Here is a 26,388-nt window from a genome sequence, read left to right on the forward strand (position 1 = left end):
AAATTAAGAAACCATATAATAAATTAAAAAATTATACAAATCAATTAGTAAAATATCAAACAATAAATTTTCATAAATATTTTTAAAAAATTAATTATTTTGTTAATTGTCTTTTTGAGCTCATAAGCATTAAATCTCTACATATATCACACTTTTTAAATTCTCTTAAATAACAGCACTCTTATTTTGTCACATATATATTAGATTATTTTTGTTTCAATTTATGAAATAAAAAAATAAAAATTACAAAAAAATTATTTTTTTAAATTATGTAAATCAATTTATAAAAAATATATTAGTAAAAAGAATATCTTTTGAATAATGGTTCACACCATATTATTTTTGATTTGTAACTTTTTCAATGACCATATGATAAGCACAATAATAACCCTATTGTTAAAGACCAAAAGTAAAAATCTAGAGCCAACCCTAATTATAATAAATAAATAAGTTGATGATAACTTCAATTTAAAAATAAGAATACTACTTGATATATACATTTTGTTGCACTTAAAAAAAGATGTGCTAATAATTTAATTTGATAGATAAATAAATAAAAAAATGTAGCTTTTTTTATCCTTTTTTTAAAAATTATTTTTGATGTCTTAAAAATTTTTTTAAGTTATTATAAATTATTTTTAAATTTTTTTGTTGTTTGGGATTAAATTTTAAAAATATTTTTGTAACTTCTTTATATTTATTTATGTTTTTAAATTATAACAAGAAAAAAATTTATAGGCCAATTGGTTAATCGTTTATTTTTCCCATGTGAGAGGTCCCTAGTGATCAAACCCCATTTATGACAAATTTTTTTGGTTATTTAGAAAAACCCCACGGGTCAAAGCAGGCTGGCCCGGACCCGGCGGGTTCGCGGATAGCCGGGCCGGGTCCGGTTTATTCACGAGAATGAACCGGACCCAGGGCGAGTGCCCGGGCCCGGGCCCAGGCTTAATCGCCCGTGCCCACCTCTATTAGCAAAAATGTTTAAAACCACTTTCATCATTCAAAATTATAAGCCATTATTTTATATTTATTATTCAACCTCGTTGTTGGTATAATTTAAAATGAATAGAATTTATACTAAATTATTTATATAAAAAGTATTATTATACAAAATAATACAATTTCAATGGTATGCAATAGTATAAATATATTAATTCTAAAGTTGTAGTCATTTTTTTTTTGAAAAATCAAAATCGTAGTCATTTCTACAACATTTTTGGATATTTCTTTCTTAAATAGAATACTTAAAATCTTGTGTATTTATAGGCATGTTATTAATTTAAAATTATAATATTCTTTGAGATCTTGATTAATACATGATACCGAAAGCTCTTCAATGTAATTTACAAAAAAATCCTTTAATTATTGTTCTATTTTCCATCTCCACCCATGTTAATAATGTATTTTAAATAAAAAAAAAATCTAAATTAAGATAAAAAATATTCATTATGAGATAACATTTATAACTATCTAATTGTAAAAGAATCATTAGCATTTTAAATTTTTTCTTAATATATCATTTCCATATTTAATTGATCTTTTATGAAAAATAAATTTCTTATTTAGTGAGATATCTTCAATTCCCTATATCGAATAATCAATTTTAATCAAATGGATGATTTTTAAAGAGATTTAATCTCATATAAATTAATATACAGTTTTGAAAATATTACCCATAAACATTAAAGGATGAGTATTTAACAAAATAAATTATAACTTATTAGAAATTATCTTGATTATTTTCCACCCTAACCAGCCTAGCCATGAGTTATTTGTTGGTATTATTTATTTACTTAAAGATATAAGCAATAAATGACTTTTATGTTATCTATATTTAGTGCCACGTTGGTTATCTAATGGAAAAAAACATACCAACTGCCTATGAAAAGGGTTATTGTCACCCTAACTTATATGTTATTTTTGTTTATCTTTTTTATGATTTTTAAATGACATTTTATAATTTTATTTAAAAAAATAAAATAAAAATCTGTACGGCCTGCTGGTTTAAGAGATAACCTGGGCTAGGTTCGGTCATCCTAGGGTGACCTGTGAACTGTAAGGCCAACTAAGCTCGACAGGTTATTACTGTGGGCCGGGCCAGTTACAGGTCAAGCCCGCTGGGCCTAGTTAATCGGTCCATGCCCACCTTTAGCCCTAGGTATTAATATTTATTTAATAAACTTAATAACTTTATTTATTTGTAGGACCTTTCAAATCCATTTTAGTCTCCGGTTAGTACTTATTTGCCAGAAGTTTTTTTCCCAAAAATTTTTTTTAATCAATGATATTTACATTTATTGGTCTTTCTTTCTTAATGAATAATATCTTATTTTGTTCATTTTTTTTTGTTATAAATCTGAATTAGACATTTAGTAAAAGTCATTTGATGTTCATACATGTGTGTTGTTAGTCACCAATACAGTAATCAAATTTAGAATATTTGTGTGTAGAGAATATATTAATATTAATTAGAGAAAATTGTATTTTTATTCTACAAAAATACAAATTTTCACAAAAGAGTACTTATGTTTTTGTCAACAAATATTTATTTATGTATATTAATTATTGGTTTATAAATTTTAAAAATATAAATTGATGTCAAAACTTTTTTCCCTTTTATAAAATAAATGGAGAAGGGTGAAAAATAATTATTCTTTTTTATAAGTTTTTATTTTTTTATTCTATTTTTTTAAATGAAATACTAATTATTACAATATATTATTTTATTACAGGTGTGACTGAGTTGCTTTTTAGCCAAAACCAAAAGAAGTCTTGAGTTGGAAACCATCACTATCGGCCCAATCTTTATTCTCTCTAGTTTTAAAATAAGTTTTCCTTTCATGATCTAGGTTTTTATTTTTTTTTTCTCTATGTATTTCCTTGTATTTCTTGTGTTAGTTTTTTGCTTTTTTTTTTCCTTTTTGTTTTTCGAATGTATGATCATTATGTTCTTGTTTGTCTTAGGATGGGGGAGAGATATAACAGTGATTTTACTAAAATAATTCCTCAAGGTATAGTTGAAGAAATCGTTGGATATATAGTTTCAACATCTTGTAAATCACTTCATGATCTCCAAATTTTACGTTGGTCAATTGATGCGAATAGAAAATTTATAGTACCTTGGCATGGAAGAGTATATTACTTTTCTTCGGAATTGTGTATCAAGTGAAAATCTTGAAACTAGTTTGAAACTTGGCTTGGCGAAAAATTTATGATTTTAATATTTTTTTAATCTTAGATAAGTCATACTATGAGTATTGGAAACTAATTTTTAAAATTGTTTTGCAGGTTGATAATATAAAGTTGAAAATGGATTCAGGCATCCAATATTTACCAAATGCAGCTTTTAAAGATTGTTTGTCTGTAGGATATGTAACGAGGTTTATTTTGTACAAAAATCAGATGACGCGTACTTTTGGTATGACAATGTTGAGTTTGGTTGCTAATAAAAAAGTTGATAATGTTTCAAAAGCAATAAAGAGCAAACGATCAGGTAATCATATAATAAACAATTGTTGATATTTTTTTGAGAGATCGTATGGAGTATAGAAGGTAAATGGATAAAAATGAGGCATGGGAATGTGACAAACAATTATGTCGGAGAAAGGCCAATGATGTAATTTACAATGAATTGTTAGGTGAAGATGGATTAGTGAGAAAGTTTTGCAGTCAAGTTTGTAGATGGAAATATGAATTTAATTTGCTTCCAGAATTTATGTAATATTTGTAGTGTTTTTGTTTTTTTTATTGTAGTTTTTTTGTGTGTGTAATCTGGTGTTACATGGGTACTTTCTTGAAAGAGTGTGATATGTAATGAAGTATTGAAGCAAAAATTCATTTAAGATTCCATTGATGTAACAAAGGAGGACCTCTTAATTATGTTGTCATAAAAACAACAACTAATTATCCTTTTCGTACCCCAAATATGTGCACACTATTTCCACAGTAAAATAACTGGCTTTTTTTTTCATGTTGTATTCCAGAGAGATTTAGGGTTTAAGTTATGTATGTAACATAAAAACAATATAGCGTAAGAAGTGCTGTTGTATTATTGACACCTTGTATTGATGCTAGTGATTCATATGTGTGCCATGCATATATGTTTTTTTTTTATTAATTATCATCCTAATACTTATCATGGGGTAACTTAATTCTTTATTTTGATAAATATGTTTAAATCAATTTTCTGATTTTCCAATAATGAATTGATGAAACGATGGCAAGTTGTAGCCATTAATGAGAGGCATCTACTTAATATTTGTAATATTATTTATGCACAAATACCTAGTATGATTTGTTTATGATAGTGTTAGTCCAAGGAAGCGTTAATATTTATGAGTAACCTATTCTTAGTAGGGTAATCTATACATAGTAAAAGAGGCAAAATTAATTGCAGTAACTATAAAGATCTTATAAGATGTGCTTCATAACATCACCGTCCTCTGAAAAACTATCCAAGCTAAAGTTGTCTGAATTGCTTTTGTATATATATTTTTTTATATTCTTATATAGTTAATTTAGTTATATAATAATATAAGCGTAAAGTTTGGATCCATTTGGATTTACCTATGGGAAGTCCTTTGAATTTTTTTTTTCAACATATACTTCTCTTATAAAAAAATAAATAAATTTGGGAAAAGTAAATTTGTCAATTGCCTTTGCATCTAGTAAATTTGGTTAAGTTAATTATTTTGTATATTTGAAATAGTTTTATCAGTAAAAGGAATAAATACAAACAACACATTCGAAAACATCGGTACATATTAATAATATATATATAATATTATATTATATAATGAATGAGTTGGCATGGGTTAAACATCCTTTGTTACATTTTAGACTCTTATGATTTTTTAATAATGAATTGGTGAAAAGATAATAAGTTTAGGTATTAATGCGAGGTATTTGCTTGATATTTGTAATATTAGTTTTATACACAAGTACTTAGAATGATTTATTTATGATAGTGTTATTCAAAGAAAATAGAAACCTATGTTAATATTTATAACTAACCTATTGTTGATAGGATACTATATATATAGTAAGAAGACATGTCAGTTACTATAAAGATCATATAAGATTTGGTGTATATGACATTGTCCTCTTAAAAACTATTCAAGCTAAAGTTGTCATAATTATTTCTGTAAATTTTATATTATTATCTTAAAAACACAAAAAAAAAGAAAACTTTGAAAAATTTAATTTATTAATTCTCTTTACATCTGCAAAATTTTGTTAAGTTAATTATTTCCTATATTTGAAGCAGTTTTATGAGTGAAAGGAATAAATAAAAATAACACATTGGGAACATCAGTATATATTGATGATATATAGAGTTTTCTTAATATATATATATATATATATATATATATATATATATATATATATATATATAATTCTATACTATATAATGAATAAGATGGGGAGAACAACCTATGTTACATTTCAGACTCTTTGATAGAGAGAGATAACGTTGGAGCAACTAATGATGGTAGCAATGGTAAAGGAAGGTCTGAGATGAATTGTGGAGGGAATTATGGTGGTGATTGTAGGTAGAAGATGTTGTTATATGAGTTATGTTGCTTAGAGATTGTTGCAATGGTTGAAAGCTTATCCAACGATGTGTTAAGTTAGTGAAGGGTTTGTAGAGAAGATGACATTAATGCATAAGATTGGAAAGATTCTTAGTGGATATGATAAGACTTTGTTGCACTATTTTTTCCAGTAGTATACATTGGGGGAAATTGGTTAGGGGTCGGCTTATAGCCTTGCATATATTTGGTGAGCTTACTCCTATCTTGAAAACAGCTGGCACTATTTGGCTTTGAGTGGTTTATTTTTTCTATTTTTCTTTAATAAGTAAAGTATATAATAAATAGAATTTATATAATGTATGTATAGCCTATGTTTTCTTTGACTACAATGTATAGTTGTGTTTTTCCTTGGCCTATATGTTAGGATCCCTGCACCATTCACATGCCACCCTTATGTGTCTCTTGTTCCTTGTCTTCCAATTCCTAACTTTTTTCCCCTTGTTTTTATTTTTAATTTTGTTGTTTTGTTTTCAAACTTGATAGCCTCCTCTGCAGGGAAGAAAGAGATATCCTTGTCTCAAGGTCAAACAAACCCACACATTAATTAATATAATATATATAAATATATGTACTACTAATCATCCATGGTGCAATAGTGATTCTAATTATATAGAAATAAGCAAAGAGGGATTGAGTATATATATATATATATATATATATATATAATTTTTATAGTTTTAGGTCCATTTTGTTCAAATAAAAAAATATTTGAATGGAATATATATATATATATATATATTTTCTACAGAAGAATATAGTTTCTAATTTTCCTTAAAAAAATTTCCATGTTTTTCATCACAAATTTAGTGTTTGTTCATAATAATGTTTGAAGAATTAATCCATTATATTTTAAGGAAGAAAACAATATATTCATTAGTAGAATATATAGTATCAAACTTGTATTAAGTGCAATATTACATAAGAGCTACAAATGAGAGGAAGCTGAATAGAAAGCTTTTTTTTTTTTTCTCTAATTTTCAATATCTTATTCCTATCAACATCCCCAGTGCAACCTTTCATCATATTTTGTTACCTTGTCCTCAGGAACACCATGTTTTCTTCTAATCTTCGACATATAGCTAAAATTTAAATGAACTCGTTCCATATAAAATTTTTCATTTCTGACGATACTATAGAGATGAAGTCGCAGGTATTCATGCTCACCACTAAATAACTCGGTGGCATATAGACATGAAGAATAGGCTGGTCGTGAGTATTAAGCTCTGCATTATATTGACTTACTAACGATAAGGACCCTTGTTTTCCAACTATAAAATCTTTTTTATTTCCATCAAACAAAATCATTCTAAGATAAAGTTGATTTTTTAAAATATAACTTGATTTAAAAAATGTCAATGTCAAGATCAAAACTTCAAGAGATGATATCTCTAGCAAGCATAAAAATAAAACCTAATATTGAAGATTGGAAGAGAAAACCTCAGAAGCCCTTCAATCAAACAGACTAAATCCCATATCAGTCTCCTGCCTGACCTCTTCCTTGAAATGAAAACACCAAATCATACTCAAAATCATCAAACTCAATTTTTTAAACAAAAATAAATACTTAACTCAAATGGGAAAGAAACCCACCTTCTTGTCCTCGACAACAGGAGCAGCTGCAGGGGATGCTATGGCACTGAAGGCCGGCAAAGCAGCGGGCACCACCGCACCCTGGAGAAAAAAAAAAAAATTTTAAAAACATAGCCAAAACCAAAACATTATGAATTATTTTGCTATGGTGAAAACGTAAGAAAGAGGAACTAAGTTCTCTTACCAGATGTAGATCCAACATTGGCGTGAGATCAGCGATGGACCCTTTTTGCAACACGAGTAGTTTAACCCATCTTTAATATAAAAAATAAATAAAAAAAAAACAAAAACAAAAGACTACAAAAGACTTTCTACGAAGATAAATAAGTCCATGTTCTCTCCTTGTTTAAATTCAAAAACTATTAAAAAAAATTAACTTCTAAAACCATCCAAAATCTACTCAATCATGCACCAACTTCATTACTATCTTGTCTCTTACAATAACACCAATATGATTTTATCTCCTCGTTTAAATTTTAAAAAAATTATAAAAAGATGATCAATTAACATCATTCAATAACAAAAAACAAAAATAAGGAAATACATAAAAAACAGAGAAAAAGAAAAATCCACACAAACTCCAAAAATAGAATCAAAAGCAGCAGATGATGATCGTGCCCAGAACCCTAGCTGCATCCACCCGCATCTCCGGCTTTGATCTCCTCATTATTTCCAAGAGACTGGTGGCGGAGGAAGGAAGGGGATTCGTGGGAGAAAAGAGAGTGGAAGTGGGTTTGGATTTGGATTTGGAGTTGGATGGACGGTGAAGAGGACGATAAGAGAAGGATTAGGTGGTTGCTATTAAGAGTAAGTATATATTATTAAAATATTGAAAATAAAAATTAAATTTTCATAAATAATTCACCAAAATTATCTATTTTTGACCCTAGCCCAGTTTTTATTAAGTTTTTTTAAGATAAAATAATTCAAAACTTATTTTTTATTTTTTTGCTAAATAGTTTTGTATTTTTGGTCGTGCTTTAACTTGACAAAATTTTTGTACCATGTTTTTTTAGTTTTAGGATAAAAAAATTATGAAATTGTGATCTACCTTTTTGTGTTGTACTCCTACCCTAATTACAAAATAAACTGATAGAAGAGTTGTGCTACTTGAAATTTTTGCATATGAACCATATTCTTAATATGCACCCGATAAGTGCTTGTGTGTTAAAAATGCAAAGTGTTCTTTCCTTATGATGATCATTACTTTTATCAGGTTTAAGTGCTAATACATGTGTATTTGCGTTTTTTTGCGCATTTAGGGTTGTGAAGCTGAGTATTGAGAAAAAAAGCCAAAAGTAGATCGTGAACACACTATTTGGTAGAATCTTGGAAGGAATAAATACGAAGACACAAGTGGGGCTCTAAGATACGTGAATGTGTGCCAACCTCCATGTAGTCAAGGCATTACAATGAGTTGGAAGGGCACGAAGGCAGTCGCATTTGCGTATCCCGATTTGTGCATTGATAGGAAGATCTTCACTAATGAGGACTTTGATCGAAGAAGAGTTGCGATCTATGGCATAAACATGTGCCCGTTTATGTTGCCTTGATGAAAAGTGTGAAATTGAGAGTGTTTTGGTGGAGCACTGTAACAGTTTACTGTAGCAAATCAATATAGCAATACACTGTAGCAGTTACTGTTCATAGCCGGCCGAAAATCAGGTTTCCAGAGAATCCACACGGTCGTGTGGAAATTCCCCACGCCCATGTGAAAATTCCACAGGCCCATGTGAAAAATCCACAGGGGCGTGTGGATGCCTGATTTTAGCCCTATTTAAGTCGCGATTTAGCCCGATTTTAGGGGAATCTTTTCACCCTTCTCTCCAACTTCTCCCCATCTTTTGAGAGGCCGTCGGCCAGGGTTTTGAGAGGCTTTTGGCAAGTCTTTGGAGTGGTCCTACGGATTCGACACCGCGCTTCTCTTGGAAGAAGGTTGTTGGGGGAGCTTTCATTGGCATTGATCCGACGAGGTGTGTCCTAGGCCAAACAACGGGACCTTTGGAGAAGAAGAGGCTATTGCACAAGATCATTGACACGAATACCGAGGGGGTTTTCCTATGGATTACTTGTTTTTACTTTTGATTTCATTATTGATTTTATCTTGCTCCATGGAGAGCTAAACCCCTAGTGGGTAATTGGATTTTGTAAACCCTAGGATGTTAATATTTCTTTTAAAATGCCTTCCTTAATTGATGTTTTTAATTAAGTTTCAATCTTGAATGCTTGTTGAATGATTTCTCCCTCAGAGTGACACTAGAGTTGATAGTTTATCTTGGTAACCTTTGTGGATGGGTGACACGCCATGAGGATTAGACAAAGCTAGATTGGAGAGGGTTGAGAGGGTGAGTCAAGAGGTAGCCGAGCATCCCTTTTCCCCTCCGATGTGATTTATCCTACCTCCAATTCCTAGAGTTCTTTACGGTCATAATAGAGTGAAGAACTAAAGGATGAACTCCACTGGGGCTTAGTTGCGTGAGCAACAGAGTGAAGTGTTGAAGTGAATTTAGTATCTCGGGCTTAATTGTGACTAGGGGTCTTTCGCCTGGACTAAAGGGTTAGATCTACTCATAGGAATAGGGTTTATCACTTGGAATCCCTAGAACTCCATGTAACTTTGCATAGTGTGAGGTGATGAGACTGAGCGATTTCTCCGCCGGGACATAGTGTAGAGTTAGTCATGGTTGACCTTAGGTTTGGGACCGTGTACTTTAAGATTTTCACGACTCATTAAGCATTAGTTAGGAAGCATAATAGTAGGTCTTGCATTTGAAACATTAGTCCTAGGGGGAGCATTGTTCGAGTACCCCACTTCTATCGATTGCCTTTCCTCTCAATTACTTGGGCCTCTCGTTCTTGTTTCTTTTGTTTCTGATTACATTACACTTTATCAACACAATCATTATTCATCTTCGCTTGGTTAAGTAGCAATTTTAGTATTTTTATTCTCTACTCCCTCTGGATACGATACCCCACTCACTTGGGATTTATTACTTCGACAAACCTGTGCACTTGCGGGTCACACGGAAGGGGCGTTGTCAGCACCTTAATAAGTGTTGGTCTATTTTTAATGTACACGTTGTAATAAACCAAACAAGTCAATGATAACATAGTAGATGCAAACCAAACATATCATCTGAGCCATATTCAAGTTAAAAACTTAAACTAATATAATATAAAATCCATGGTTAAATATTCAAATCTATATTTCCAAATGTAACTGATAGAACTCCTATGATGAGAGAATAAGATTATTCCATTATAATGAAAGGATGTCCTTGTTTAAGTGATCAGTGTACAACATTCATGTATTTCATTTCATTTTGCACTCATTTGGTTTTTATTATGATTATATTGTGGAATTCGATGCTAAATCTAGTGTGTCTTGCATTCTCAAGCTTCGGGTAATACTTAAAGACAAGGAAGAACCAAAACAAACATTCCAATCCTTAAACGAAGAAGTTGGAGCTCTCTGGACATCGATTGTACAAGGAGAAAGTAAACTGGATGGCTTACGGGCAGCTTATTATCTGATTGACAGTCGTCATTTCTTTCTAGAGAACCTTGTGGGCAGGGTTATGCTCGTAAGAAGGAGTTTAGAGCTAAATCAGAGGATCTTACGGGTATGACTTACGCTCGTAAGGATGCTCTTACGGACCATCCAGAGGAGCTTACAACTAGAGCTTATGCCCGTAAGGATATCCACAAGGAACAAGATGGCGAAGCTTATGTGGTCCAGCACTTACGACCATAAGCCAGATCATAATACAGATAGAAGACCTTACAGACGGGAGTTATGACCGTAAGTGATCTCGTAAGGCCCACGACCCATCTTTTCCAACTCCTTACGGCCATATCCTTACACCTGTAAGCAACCCATAAGTAGCTGAATATAAATAGATCTGATGAGGATTTTTAGAGCATTCTTTGGATTTCATTTAGACTTTTCTTGGATGCGAAGGTAGGGGAAGAAGGAGATGAATCTCTAGGCCTCAAAGGGTAAGGGCATGTTCATTTAGGCTAAAGTGTCTGGGAAACGGGGGAAGTGAAATGACTTCCCCCACTCCATGTGTTTGTTTATCCTGAAGTGGGGAAAGTATCACTTCTCCCAGTTTCACTAGGAAGTGAAAGTATAACTAGGCCCACTTTAGTGAATTTTACATTGAAGTGGGTGAAGCGGACTCCATATAAAAAGGTGACTTCCACCACTTTCCTCATCCATGTGGAAGTCACAGTTATCCCTTTTCTAGATCTGGTGAACCGACACCTCCTGAGACACCAGCCTCCTTCTTCCTGATCGGGTGGTGCTACCACTTCTCTCCTCATCCCTCTTCTCTCATTGCCGGTGCTACAGCTTCTCTTCTCGTCTCCGGCTTTTGTTGATCGGCCTCTCTCTTCCCTCTTTCCGAACTACTTCTACTACTTCTCTTCTCACCATTGGAGGAGCTTCTAGGGTTTCAACTGAGATCTTTTCCTTCTCCTTAATCAGTGAGTTTTTTGTTGTTTTCATTCTTGATTTGGGAATTTGGGATCATTTGTTGGTTTGACATATGTTCTTTTGTGATGTTTAGGTGATGATGATGATGATGATGATGATGATGATGATGATGATGATGATGATGATGTTATTTGAATTCTAGGTTAGAATTTTGGTTGTGGAAGGAAGTTTAGAGACTTTTTTGTAGTTTCTGGTAAATTTTCTCCTCCTATTATTACCATGCTCTTTAAGAATTTGTTAGGTTGTTATCCTCAAAAGAATTTCATTAAAGTTTGAATTTTCATACAAGAGATTGAAATTTATGTGAAATTTTTTAGAGATTGTTTGATGGTAATTGCTTTCTTGCCCATATTGAAGATTGATTAGCAAGATAAAAGAGAGATCATTGAATTTGAGCTTTCAATGGTGTAAAAGTTTGCCTTGATTTTTGGCGATAATAATCTGACAATTTTGTCATTGTTGGTCAATTTTCATTCATTGTGGTCGTTAACCTCCATTGTGGTCCTTCAAACCTTTCTTTCCCATACAGTAGAAATAGGGACTATGTTCAGAGCATTAATCGATTTTGTGCATGGACATAAGATTAACATCTGTTGTAGTAAAAGAAGTCCTCAGGTTGTCATTGTATGAATTTATTGTTACTTATTACTATTCTTTAAGAAGATTGTGGTGTTGTGTGATGATTCTATTGACTTTGAGCAAGGACGAGATCAAATTAAAGATCTCAAAATGGTAGAATGTTTAGTTTATTATTAACTATGATAATGATTAGCTTACTATTCACCATGCTTTTTTTATCCAAGGGTGTTACCCTGTTACCAATCTTAAAGATGATTGTTGTGTTGTGTGATAATTCTATTGACTTTGAGTAAGGGGTGAGATTAAATTAAAGATCTCGGAATGGCGAGAATGTTTAGTTCATTATTAACTATGCTAATGTTTAGTTTACTATTAACCATGCTTTCTTATCAAAGGTTGAATGTTTAAAGGATATTTAGCTTGAAATTCCTCACCTTTTTTGTTAATAACTACATTACATAGCTTCTTGGGGCATTGGTGTTTGGTTTTTGGTTTTTGAATACATCTTGTGCATATCCATTGAAGAGTAGATTATTTTCTGCTCATTGCTTTGATTAGATAACAAACTAATATTTCCGACTAATAAGCATATGTATAATTAGGTTGAACAAACATTTGTTCTCTCATTAAGAGAGAGAAACAATAGAAACAGAGGTGTTGATATTTATATTTATTTGAATTAAGTTAATTAAAGACTTTTCTCATTGTCACTTTGGTGTTACTTGCTACCTTCTTAACATATGTCCTCCCTACCCCCCACACACACACACACTATAATAATACTATATATATCTATACTCTATATAGTTGTATGTACTACTAATGTATCAAATTCAATGGAGAAGGAGTGCAAAGATTGACACACCCCTTACGAAAGTGCGTCACGTAAGTGCGCAGGGTTGTCGAAGTAATAAAAGTACCCGGTGAGTGGGTAGTCGTATCCACAGGGAATAGTACTCAGAAACACAAGTATTGCTATTTAGCTATAGTAAAGATGATTTAAGAGTGATGTGAATAATATCAATACAAATAGAAATAAAGTAAAGAAGAAAGAGATGCAATAGAATAATAGGAGAGTCGATCGATAGAAAATAGGCACCCTGACATTGCTCACTCTAGGACTATTATTTCAAATACAAGACCAATCATTATGTCTCTTAACTAATGTCTAATGAGTCAGAAATCCTAAGACACACGGTCCCAAACCTAAGGTCAACCGTGACTAACCCTCACACTATTCCTCGATGGAAAGGGATACTCTCGACGCCTCATATTGTGTGGAGTTGCATGAAGATTTGGGGATTCCAAGTGATAAACCCTATTCCCTAATATAGATCTAACCTTTTGGTCCAGACGAAAAACCCCTAGTCACAATTAAGCCCCAGTACTAAGGATTACTTCAACACTTCACTCTATTGCTCGCGCAACTAAGTCCCAATGGAGTTTGTCTCTTAGCACTTCACTCTATTGTGACCACAAAGAACTCTTGGAATGTGGAGGTAGGATAAATCACATTGGAAGGGAAAGTGGATGTTCCCCTACCTCTCGACTCACCCTCTCAATCCTCTCCAACCTAGCTTTGTCTAACCCTCATAGTGTGTCACTCATCCACAAGGATTACCAAGATAGATTCTCAACCCTAGTGTCACTCTAAGGGAAAATTAATTCATCAAGCATTCAAGGTTAGAACTCAATTAAAAACATCAATTAAAGAAATATAATGAGAGATTAATGAAACAAAATCATCATAGGGTTTACAAGTCCAAGCACCCACTAGGGGCTTAGTTCTCCATGGAGTAAGATACAATCAACAATGAAATCGAATATAAAAGCATGTAATCCATAAGAAAAACCCCCTTGTAGTCTGTATCGATAGTCTTGTGGAGTTTTCTCATCTTCTCCAAGGGTTGTGAACTGTGAACAGTAACTACTACAGTAACTACTACAGTGATTTGTTACAGTACTTTGCCAAAATACTCCCAAATCCACACTTTTCATCGAGGCCACATGAACGGGCACACATCCATGCAGTAGATCACTTCGCGTCTTCAACTAAACCACATTAACGAAGATCTTGCTAATCTTGTATAAGTCGGAACACATGAGTGTGATTGCCTTTGTGCCCCTCCAAATTGTATATTCACTCTAGCACAATTGAGGTTGGCACACACTCACATGTCTTTGCTCACAAATTGTGTCTTCATGTTTGTTCACTCCAAGACTTCATCAACAAATGCATCCACGATCTACTTTTGGTTCATTTCTTCCACAATTTCCTTCACAAACCTTCATGCACAAAAGAACACAAATATACATGAATAAGCGAAAGTATGGACTTGGGAAGTATTTTAGGGCAGGTGCCGTAGGGGAAAATTGCAGCGAAAGTACTATAGCAGCACTGTTCACAGCTGGCCGAGAAAACAGGAATTCAGAGAATCCACACTGGCGTGTGGAAATTATACACGCCCGTGTGGAAATTCCACATGGGCGTGTGTAAAATCCACAGGCCCGTGTGGTCGCCCGATTCCAGCCCTATTTAAAGCCGATTCAGCCCCGATTTCAGCATTCTTTTCTCCATCTTTTCCCTAACTTGAGAGAGGATTTCGGCTAGGGTTTTGAGAGGTATTGGCTAAGGTTTTGGAGAGGTTCTACGGCTCCGACATCGTCATTCCTTAGGAAGAAGGTTGGTAGGGGAGCTTCCGTTGAGGTGTATCCTATACCGGACGAAGGAATCTTTTGACGATGAGTAGAGGACTTTCCACAAGACCATCAACATGACTATCGAGGGAGTTTCTCTATGGATTCATTGCTTTTACATTCTATTTCTTTGATTGTACTTAGCTCCATGGAGAGCTAAACCCATAGTGGGTACTTGGGTATTTGTGAACCCTAGGATGTATTTGTTTCATTGAATCTCTTTATTATGCTTTCAATTAATTGATGTTTGTTGTGAGTTCCAACCTTGGATGCTTGATTGTATGAAAATTTCCCCTAGAGTGACACTAGGGTTGAGAGTTCTTGTTGGTAACCTTGTGAGTGAGTGACACACCGTGAGTCGAGAGGTACAGGAGCGTCCCCTTTCCCCTTCGACGTGATAGATTCTACCTCCGTTCCTCGAGTTCTTTGGGGCCATAATAGAGTGAATGGTGTAAGGGATGACCCTCCGCTGGGGCTTAGTTGCGCGTGCAACAGAGTGAAGCGTTGAGGTGATCTTAGTATCTAGGGCTTAATTGTGGTTAGGGACCTTCCACCTGGACCATAGGGTTAGGTCTATAATTAGGAAGAGATTTATCACTTGGAATACCTAGAGCTCATTGCAACTCTATTCAAGTGCGAGGTTGAGAGGTTATCTAATCTCTCCTCCGGGACATGTATAGAGTTAGGCATAGTTGACCTTAGGTTTGGGACTATGTATTTAAGGATTTCCACGAATCACCATTGCATCGATTAGGAAGCATAATAGAGGGTTCTTACACATGAAATGATTATCCTAGGCGGAGCATTATCCGAGTATCCCATCTTTATCGATTGCCTTACCTCCTCCTTTACTCGTGCTTTCTTACTCGTTGTTTTTACTTTTGAGAATTGAATCATTGTCACACTTATCACTCTCGATCTTTCACATAGCTAAGAAGCGGATTAAGTGTTTTTATTCCCTACTCCTTGTGGATTCGATACCCGCTCATCCGGGATTATTACTTCGACAAACCCGTGCACTTACGGGGATATCATGAAGGGACCTTGTCAAGTTTTTGGTCATTGTCGGGGAGTAGGCGTTTAGAGATACTTTGCACTTTGTTTTCTTAGCTATTTCACCATACATTCTATTTCATATCTTCTTATTCTATCATCGTTATGATTTCTTTTTTTTTCTTTTTGGGAATCCCTCGATATTGATTGAAGGAGATCCTAAGCTTGAACGTACACTTAGAAGAAAGGGAAAGAGCACTGTGCAGAACGAGTCTAATTTAGGGCTGGTTTGGAAGTGGAAGGATGCGAAAAACATGGCAGAGCAGAGCGAGCAACGGCGGACATTAGCTCGATTATGCGGACCTTGATGTTGAGGGACAAAATCGAGCATTGTCGTCTCGATTACAACTCGAGCTTTTGGCTGAAGTCGGCATTCATCCATATATTGCGACAATCCATACGGTTCAATAGTTTGGCCGATGAGGATCCAAAGCGAGTTATATAGAGAGTTTTTCTTGAGGTGTGTGATATCTTTGAAGATAAATAGAGTGACGGATGATGCCATCAAGTTGAGAGCCTTCCCATTTTCCCTAAAGGGGAGGCGGCGGTGGCTACACTCATTACCTAGAGCATCGATCACAACATGAGAGGAGATGGTAGAAGCTTTTCTTGCCCGTTATTTCCCTCCCGAAAAATCTGCAAAGCTTAGGAATGAGATCTCATCCTTTGTTCAGTTGGAATTGGAGTCTCTATTCGAGACATGGGGAAAGGTTCAAGGAGCTCCCGAGAAAGTGCCCATAACACGGAGTTCCCGAGTGGATGATTGTTCGGACCTTTTATAGCGGTTTTGAATACGAGTACAAGGCAACTCTTGGATGCGGCGAGGAGGTACCTTAGGTAGCAAGACCCCGGATGAGGCCCGCCAATTAATTGAGGAAATGGGGCTAAAGCGACTACCAATGGAATGCCGAGGGAGAAGAAAAAAAGGTGGCCGATCTCCATGAAATAGATCGCGGTAACTTCATTGGCGGCTCAAGTGGAAAATTTGAGTAAAGTTAGATCTTCTAACTTCAAACAATGTGTGACGTGACTAATTGCACGGGTGGTGGAGGACATGCTCCCTCCGATTGCCCGATCTCTATCGGTGATGTTTCTTGATTGGAGAAAGCGTTGATTTTGTAGGTAATGGCATGAGACCTCAAGGAAACCCATATAGCAATACCTACAATCCGAGTTGGAAGAATCATCCCAATTTTTCATGGAGTAATCGGGGGGTCCACAAAAGGCCATGGGGCCACGGGTTTCCAACAACAACAACAAGCCCCTTAGGTGGAAAACAGAGTCTCAGGTTTGGAAACCCGAATGAATGACTTAGAGAAGCACTTGACTAGATTTGTGCAATCTGTAAATACAAGGTTTGAATCAGTCGAGGCTACACTTCGCAACCACACCGCCTCTTTGCATAACCTTGAAAATTAGGTGGGGCAAATTGCGAAGTCTCTCTCTGAAAGGCCACATGGAAGCTTGCTGAGCAATACAGAGACCAACCCTAGAAAGCACGTGATGGCGATCACTTTGAGGAGTGGTCATGAGGTTGAAGGTAGGCTTCCAAGTGAGAAGCCAAAAGAACACGCACCCGAGGTTATAAAGGTAGAAGAGGGAACAAGCAAAGAGAAAGAGGTGGCACCCCCACCTTTCAATCCAAGAATCCCTTATCCCTCTAGATTGAAAAATGACCAAGGGGATGAACAGTACAAGAAGTTCCTGAGTTTGTTCAAGCAACTCCACATCAATATCCCTGTTGTTGAGGCATTGGCCCAAATGCCTAAGTATACGAAGTTCTTGAAAGACTTGTTGACTAACAAGAGGAAGTTGGAGGAAAGTGCTTCAGTGATTTTAGATGCTTCATACTCGGCGGTATTGCAAAAGAACATGCCGAAGAAGAAGAAAGACCCGGGAAGCTTCATCATTCCGTGTAATATTGGAAATCTAGGTGAGGAAATGGCATTGGCGGACTCAAGGGCCAGTATCAACGTTATGCATACACCTTCTTTCAAAAGCTAGGCTTGGGCGAGCCTAGGCCTACTCGGATGACTTTGCAACTAGCGGACCAAACAGTGCGACATCCGAGAGGCATCATTGAAGACGTGCTTGTCAAGGTTGACAAGTACATTTTTCTGGTTGACTTTGTAGTGCTAGATGTCGATGAGGATGCGGATGTACCTTTGATACTTGGGAGACCGTTCTTGCGGACTTCAAGGCATTGATGACATGGACGGTGGAGAGCTAACTTTGAGGGTTGGAGATGACAAGCTCACATCACCGCCTTCTTTGAAGCCATCGCGGCATTCTCTTGATTTCGATGATACTTTATACTTTCTAGACACTACTCGATGAGATTCTTGATGAATACATGCGGAAATGTTCAATCCGGACCCATACGAGGGTTTGTTCGACCAAGAGGAGGATTATGAAGAAGTAATGATGCTTGGTTCGATAGAAGAAGTACCATCTACCCGGGGAATCTTGAAGAAGGTGCTCCGGAAAAATGAAGAGGGCTAGGAGACGCACACGGAAACACTCCAAGGCTGTTGGAGACGTCCGTAAACCGAAGGAGTTGGATGAACCATCGCTAGGTGGTCCGAAGCCCGATAATTCACCCTCTATCCACAAGACACTTTGCACATCATACTTTCAAGTCATGGGTAAGAGGGCAACCTTCATCTATGAACCCCGTGAGGGTAAGACAAAGTACGTCAAGCTTAGTGACGTTAAACAAGCGCTTCTTGGGAGGCAACCCAAGTGTTTACTATTTTCTTATCTTCTAGTTTAGTTTGTTTTCATGAATAATTTGTTAAGTGTTGGTGTCTTGATTTTTAGATGATTGTGCTGAGATTTTCTTGTGGGCTTTGAATATTCATCGTGTGTTTTCATGTGGAATTGGCGAAAGTTATGTCATTTGAGCTTTATTCCATGTTTTTTTCATCTGGTAAAACTTGCATACTAGGGTAGGCTACGGGTGTGTAAACATGTTTAGAAATTTTCTGCGAGACTGCGGGTTTTTCTAAGGCATGCTTGAAGGCTGCAGGGCGTGTGGAATTTACTGCACACCCGTGGATTTGTATCGTGAGCTCATCCGGAGAAGGCGCGGGGCGTGCGGCGCCTCGTGAGCGACCATGTGAATATCGCACACCCGTGGGTAATTTCCGCACGGGTGTGTGAAGTCCTGGAGAGTTTGGCCGATTATCCCGAGAGCACACAGGGGCGTGAACTCACCCCTGTGGGCAACCTTGTGACAAGTGCACGGGCGTGGGTAATTTACTGCACGCCGTGTGAAAGCTCTGAGGAGGAGCCCTCTTCATCCCGAGAAGACATAGGGGCGTGTGGGTGCCCTTGTGAGTTGGTCATGTGAATGTCCACGCTTTGTGTGGAATTTTTCGCCGCAGGCGTGTGGAACACTTAGCGATTTTTTTCTCGGATGTCCGGAGAAGCCACGGGGCGTGCGGCGCCCACGTGGGTCGAGCACTGCAGGGCGTGGGTATATTCCGCACGCTCGTGCGAGAGCATTCAGAGTCAGTGAGAGTTTTTCCTGAGAGCACCTAGGGGCATGCACCTGCCCCTGTGAAGCTCTCCTGTGGGGGCGCACGGGCATGGGTAATTTTTGCACGCCCGTGTGGATGCACAGAATGCCAAGAGGCGCGAGTTCTTTTTAAAGAATAGTTATTTCTCTTCTCCCTCACACCCTACATTCGTCTGGGAGCACCTTCACATCAACCCCCGACCTCCTAGCACCAAGTTGGTAGGGTTGTTGTAAGGTTTTTAGGCCGATTCATAGTTCTTTCATTTTAACTCGTCGGTAAGCTCTATTAATGATTTCCTTCATCAATTCATGATTTTCATAGATAAATCTAGTTAATAATGCTTCGTTTCTTCAATTAGAAAGATGATTTATGTTTAGAATGAAGTTAGAAGTATTTTTAAGTTGTATTTTTGGATTCTTGTGGCGCGGCTGTGCGGTTTTCACGCCCGTGGATCCACATGGGTGTCGAGAAATTCCACCGCGACCGTGTGGATTTCTGCGATGTTAGATTTATCAACTTGTTTGATCGATTTCGTTTCAAATTTTTACTGATTATGACACCTCGGTCGAAGAAGCAAGGCGATAAGAGGCGGCGTGAGTCATCCACGAGCTCGAGGGCATGAGTTTTGTGATTCCAGAGCATCAGGTTCGCTATGAGTGCTTGTCGAGACTCCGGTTCAGACAGACTTGATTCCTAGACACGAGTATACTAGGAGATCTACAGCAGGTCGATGAGTTCGCTGATGAGGTCGAAGATCTCGTTTCAGCAGGTTGTTGGCGGCAGTTATTGACGATTAGAGAGCCAGCCATCCGAGAGTTTGCGTTGGAGGTGCTATCATCATTCGAGTTTGATAGATCGTACGCGAGCTTCGACAGTTTGGACACCATTCAATTTAGAGCACTTGGACACCACCATAGCTTGAGCATCACTCAGTTTTCAGTTCTACTTGGCTTGTGAGGAGGCATTCCACGGACACCGAGGAGTATTCTCGATTCTGGGCCCGATTATCCGGGAGCTTTGACCCCGTAGAGAGCTTACAGGGTGCTATGTGGTCAGGGTCAGTACGAGCCGGGGGTGTCCAAGGCCGCGTGCCTTTCCCGACCTGCATACCGATACTTACATGCCATCATGAGCAGATCGATGAATGACCGTGGTGATAGCATCGGCATTCGAGCGGCGGAGCTTCTATACTTGTACTCGATGGTGCGGTAGCGTGATCGATTCACTTAGGACACATCATGGTAGAGTACATCGGACATCGGGGGCATTATGCTGGGCGGGAGCGATCTTCTCGGGCCCCTACATTCACGAGATTAGTGCTTTGGGTATGTGTCTCTTGGATTCGATTAGTGAAAGGTTTGAGAAGGCGAGTATACCTACCCCCGAGTTTAGAGACACTGAGATTGATGGGCATGGTCCGTAGAGTTCGAGACGAGGGGTTTATGCATTGGTGCTACCGGTTCGAGAAAAGCCGAGGGTGAGGGTGATCATGCGAGGCTTCCCAACTCGCTCCCTAGCCTCGGTCAACACCGATGGAGACCCGAGGCACCTTCGGCAGCAGAGGACGCTCCCCCCGTACGTATGTTTTCACCATCTCGAGCCCATGATTGCTTCGAGAGGCTCGAGAGTGCATTGGGAGTGATCTGGACGGAGGTGGGTGAGGCTCAAGCGAGATTGCCAAGATTAGGGCTACTGCAGTCACTCGAGTACCACGAGTTCATGGCACGTTTCGACGTATTACAACAGATCTTAAAGCGAGACATCTCCTGCACCCCCATCCCTCCTCGGCATCTCCTGCACCCCCATCTCCTATACCAGCACCGGTGGATCCACCTTATGTTTCCCCACCACCAGATGTAGCAGAGGAGCCGGCAGAGCATGACACTGATATTTGACTTTATTTTTCTGCATTTTCTTTATTTTGCATTTTATTTTAGACTTGTTCACTCAGAAAGGATTCTCTTTATGAGTTTATTTTCATTTCACATCTCGAGTTGTATTCATTGTCTATCTTTTATATATAGTCGAGTTATTTTTGTTTTATTGAGCTTCACTGAACCCCCTCGTGTATGCGTGCAGATGGTCTTGTCATCATGGGAATTGAGACTCTGTCTTGGGCACGGCCAAGTTGTCTCGGCACTTGGCCGTGTGAGCTTCACAACCCGTCGGAACATTACTCTCAAGGACTTAGCTCCATCAAACGCAACACTAGGAGTTACGGGAGTATTATTTTGATTGCTTCTCCCACTTATATTCTTCATTGATATACATTATGAGTGAGCTTGCATGTGTACATTGGGGACAATGTACAAGTTAAGTGTGTGGGGAGTTTCATAGTGCACATATCTTTTATATTAGTTTTGATTGTTATACATGCTCACATAGCCAATGGCGGTTCACCTTAGTTGCAATGATCGTATTCTTGAGTTTAGGAGAATTTTTAACATTGAATGTTTTCATGCTCTAGTTCTTGCTTGAATTTCTAGGAATTTTTACCCGATTTACACTCAGTGCACTGCTCACTCTTTAAACTCTATTGGAAACTCATGTTCGATGTTAAAGGGACTAGTTATGGTTGTTTCTTGTGTTAAATTCTGAAAAAAAATGAATGACGAAAAGAAGGAACAAAATAGTTTTCTTGTTTGTTTTGGGTGGAAAGAGCTACCACCTATGTACTATGAAGCTACTCTCATAAGTCGGATACTAGCTATGCCCTAATGAGAGAAAGAGCTATCTCATAGGATGAGTGAAAGCTACCACTCCGATAGAAAGAGCTACCACCTCAAAAGTGTGAAAGCCACCTTAGCGGCCGCTTTGGAAAGGGCTACCTTAGAGGATGTGTGAAGCTAATACCATCTTTGCAATTGTTGTCACTTTTGTAGATAAATAAGTCCCTTGTACGTAGAACTTTGAGGAGTATACCTTGGGTTGTTTTGAGTGAGTTCACACAAGTACACGATTTCGGGTTTGTTGTCCTTTTTTATTCAAGTTTTTAGCTAGAGCTTTGATTTTTTGTATTTAATGTTGAAATTTCCCTTACTTGTAGAATGCTCTCTCTGTACACTTTGGTGAACCTAAGGCCAAGCACTTCCAATATTTCCTTCATCTATGCACAGAATGTTTAATTTTTGCTTGAGGACAAGTAAAAGCTTAAGTGTGGGGGAGTTTGATAAGTGCTTGTGTGATATGAATGCGAAGCATTCTTTCCTTATGTTGAGCATTACTTTTCTCGGGTTTTTACACTAATATGTGTGTTTTTATGTTACTTTTATGCAGGTAGGGTTGTGAGGCCGAGTATGAAGGAAAGAAGCCAATGTGGATCATAATGCACCGATTTTGGAGGAAATCTTGCTAAGGTTCAAACGCGAAGACATAGGTTGGGTGTGAGATGCTAAAGTGTGTGCCAACCTCCTCGTATTTGAGTTAGCACAACCATTTGGAGGGGCACAAGGGCAGTCACACTCAAGCATTCCGACTTATGCACATAGAACAAGATTTTCACCAACTTGTCCGTCATTAAAGAAGCAAAGCGATCCACGACGTGAACGTGTGCCCATTTGCGTCACCTCGATGAAAGTATGGACTCGGGAAGTATTTTTAGGCCGGTGCAGTAGCGGAACTCTACGAGAAAATGCTGTAGTAGCAGCATTCCGCAGTAGGCCGAGAAAAGCGAGATTAGGAGAATCCACGCGGGCGTGTGGAAAGTATACATGCCCGTGTGGAAATTCCACATGGGCGTGTGTAAAATCCACGAGGCCCGTGTGGTGCCTCGATTCCGACCCTATTTAAAGCTGATTCAACCCCGATTTCAGCATTCTTTTCTCCATATTTTCCCCAACTTGAGAGAGGATTTCGGCTAGGGTTTTGAGAGGTATTCGCTAAGGTTTTGGAGAGGTTCTATGGCTCTGACATCGTCATTCCTTAGGAAGAAGGTTGGTAGGGGAGCTTCCATCGAGGCGTATCCTATACCGGACAAGGGAATCCTTGGACGACGAGTAGAGGACTTTCCACAAGACCATCGACATGACTATCGAGGGGGTTTCTCTATGGATTCATTGCTTTTACATTCTATTTCTTTGATTATACTTAGCTCCATGGAGAGCTAAACCCATAGTGGGTACTTGGGTATTTGTGAACCCTAGGATGTATTTGTTTCATTGAATCTCTTTATTATGCTTTCAATTAATTGATGTTTGTTGTGAGTTCCAACCTTGAATGCTTGATTGTATGAACATTTCCCCTAGAGTGACACTAGGGTTGAGAGTTCTTGTTGGTAACCTTGTGAATGAGTGACACACCACAGCGTTAGATAAAAGCTAGGTTGGAGAGGGGTTGAGAGGGTAAGTCGAGAGAGTGCAGGGAGGCGTCCCCTTTCCTCTCCGACGTGATAGATTCTACCTCCGTTCCTCGAGTTTTTTGCGGCCATAATAGAGTGAATGGTCTAAGGGATGACCCTCCGCTGGGGCATAGTTGCTCGTGCAACGGAGTGAAGCGTTGAGGTGATCTTAGTATCTTGGGCTTAATTGTGGTTAGGGACCTTCCACTTGGACCAAAGGGTTAGGTCTATAATTAGGAAGAAATTTATCACTTGGAATCCCTAGATCTCATTGCAACTCTATTCGAGTGCGAGGTTGAGAGGTTATTTAATCTCTCCTCCAGGACATGTATAGAGTTAGGCATAGTTGAGCTTAGGTTTGGGACTATGTATTTAAGGATTTCCACGACTCACCATTGCATCGATTAGCAAGCATAATAGAGGGTTCTTGCACTTGAAACGATTGTCCTAGGCGGAGCATTATCCGAGTACCCCATCTTTATCGATTGCCATACCTCCTCCTTTACTCTTGCTTTCTTACTCGTTGTTTTTACTTTTGAGAATTGAATCATTGTCACACTTATCACTATTGATCTTTCACATAGCTAAGAAGCGGATTAAGTGTTTTTATTCCCTACTCCTTGTGGATTCGATACACGCTCATCCGGGATTATTACTTCGACAAACCCGTGCACCAGCGGAAGGTCATCCCTTAGACCATTCACTCTATTATGGCCACAAAGAACTCGAGGAAAGGAGGTAGAATCTAACACATCAGAGGGGAAAGGGGACACTCCTGTACCTCTTGACTCACCCTCTCAACCCCCTCCAACCTAGCTTTGTCTAACACTCGTGGTGTGTCACTCACTCACAAGGTTACCAACAAGAACTCTCAACCCTAGTGTCACTCTAGGGGAGTATTCAAACAATCAAGCATTCAAGGTTGGAACTCACAACAATAATCAATTAATTGAAATCATAATAAAGAGATTCAATGAAACAAATACATCCTAGGGTTCACAAATACCCAAGTACCCACTATGGGTTTAGCTCTCCATGGAGCTAAGTACAATCAAAGAAATAGAATGTAAAAGCAATGAATCCATAGAAAACCCCCTCGATAGTCATGTCGATGGTCTTGTGGAGAGTCCTTTACTCGTCGCAAAGGGTCCTTTGTCCGGCCTAGGATACAACTCGCCGGATCGGTGCCGACGAAAGCTCTCCCAATAACCTTCTTCCAAACGACACGCGATGTCAGAGCTATAGAACCTCTCCAAAACCCTAGCCAATACCTCTCAAAACCCTAGCTGAAGCCCTCCTCAAGTTGGGGAAAAGATCGAGAAAAGAATGCTGAAATCGGGGCTGAATCGGCTTTAAATAGGACTGGAATCCGGGATCCACATGCCCCTGTGGACGCCCCTGTGGATTTTTCACACGGGCGTGTGGAAATTCAACACGCCCGTGTGGATTCTCTGTTTTGCAGTTTTCTCGGCCGGCTATGAATAGTGCTCTGCTACAGTATCCGGTCTGAAATACTTCCCGAATCCCATACTTTCATCGAGGTAACACAAACGGGCACACGTTCACGTCGTGGATCGCTTTGCTTCTTCAATGATGGAAAAGTTGGTGGAGATCTTGTTCTATATGCATAAGTCAGAATGCTTGAGTATGACTGCCCTTGTGCCCCTCCAAATAGTTGTACTAACTCAAATACGAGGAGGTTGGCACACACTTTAGCATCTCACACCCGACCTATGTCTTCGCGTTTGAACCTTAGCAAGATTTCCTCCAAAATCGGTGCATTATGATCCACATTGGGTTCTTTCTTTCATAATTGGCCTCACAACCCTACCTGTATAAAAGTAACATAAAAACACACATATTAGTGTAAAAACCCGAGAAAGGTAATGCTTAACATAAGGAAAGAATGCTTCACATTCATATTGCACAAGCACTTATCAAAACCGTTTATTGAAGAAGCGACACGATCTACGGCATAAACGTATGCCCGTTTATGTTACCTCGATGAAAAGTGGATTTGGGAGTGTTTTTGGCGGGGAGTACTGTAATAGTTACTGTTCACAGTAGGCCGAAAATCAGAATTCCAGAGAATTCACACGGGCGTGTGGATGCCCAATTCCAGCCTTTTAAAAGCCGTGATTTAGCCCCGATTTCTCTATCTTTTCCCCTATATTTTCTTTTATCTTTCCCCATCTTTGGAGGCACTGGCAGCTAGGGTTTGGAGAGGCTTTGGTAAGGCTTTGGAGAGGTTTGACGGCTTTCAACACCGCGTTTCCTTCGGAAGAGAGTTACTAGGGGAGCTTTCTTCCGCACCGATCTGACGAGGTGTGCCCTAGGTTTGACGAGGGGACCTTCGAAGAAGATGCGGCCGATCCACAAGACCATCGACACGAACACGAGGGGGGGTTTTCATTCATAGATTGTATCTCTATACTTTCGATTTCATTATCTATTGTATTTTGCTCCATGGAGAGCTAAACCCCTAGTGGGTACTTGGGTATTTGTGAACCCTAGGAT

The 26,388-nt window shown here is 38.1% G+C and overlaps 1 non-coding gene across 1 annotated transcript; it reads right to left on the reverse strand.

Annotated features, from left to right (window-relative positions):
* Window positions 1-16,655: 16,655 nt before the first annotated feature.
* On the reverse strand, window positions 16,656-16,763 carry LOC120266236. Its single transcript, XR_005538078.1, has one exon. It is a non-coding gene; the product is annotated as a small nucleolar RNA R71 (small nucleolar RNA).
* Window positions 16,764-26,388: the final 9,625 nt, after the last annotated feature.

This window comes from Dioscorea cayenensis, chromosome 7 (assembly GCF_009730915.1).
Source record: "Dioscorea cayenensis subsp. rotundata cultivar TDr96_F1 chromosome 7, TDr96_F1_v2_PseudoChromosome.rev07_lg8_w22 25.fasta, whole genome shotgun sequence".
NCBI classification, from domain to species: domain Eukaryota; kingdom Viridiplantae; phylum Streptophyta; class Magnoliopsida; order Dioscoreales; family Dioscoreaceae; genus Dioscorea; species Dioscorea cayenensis.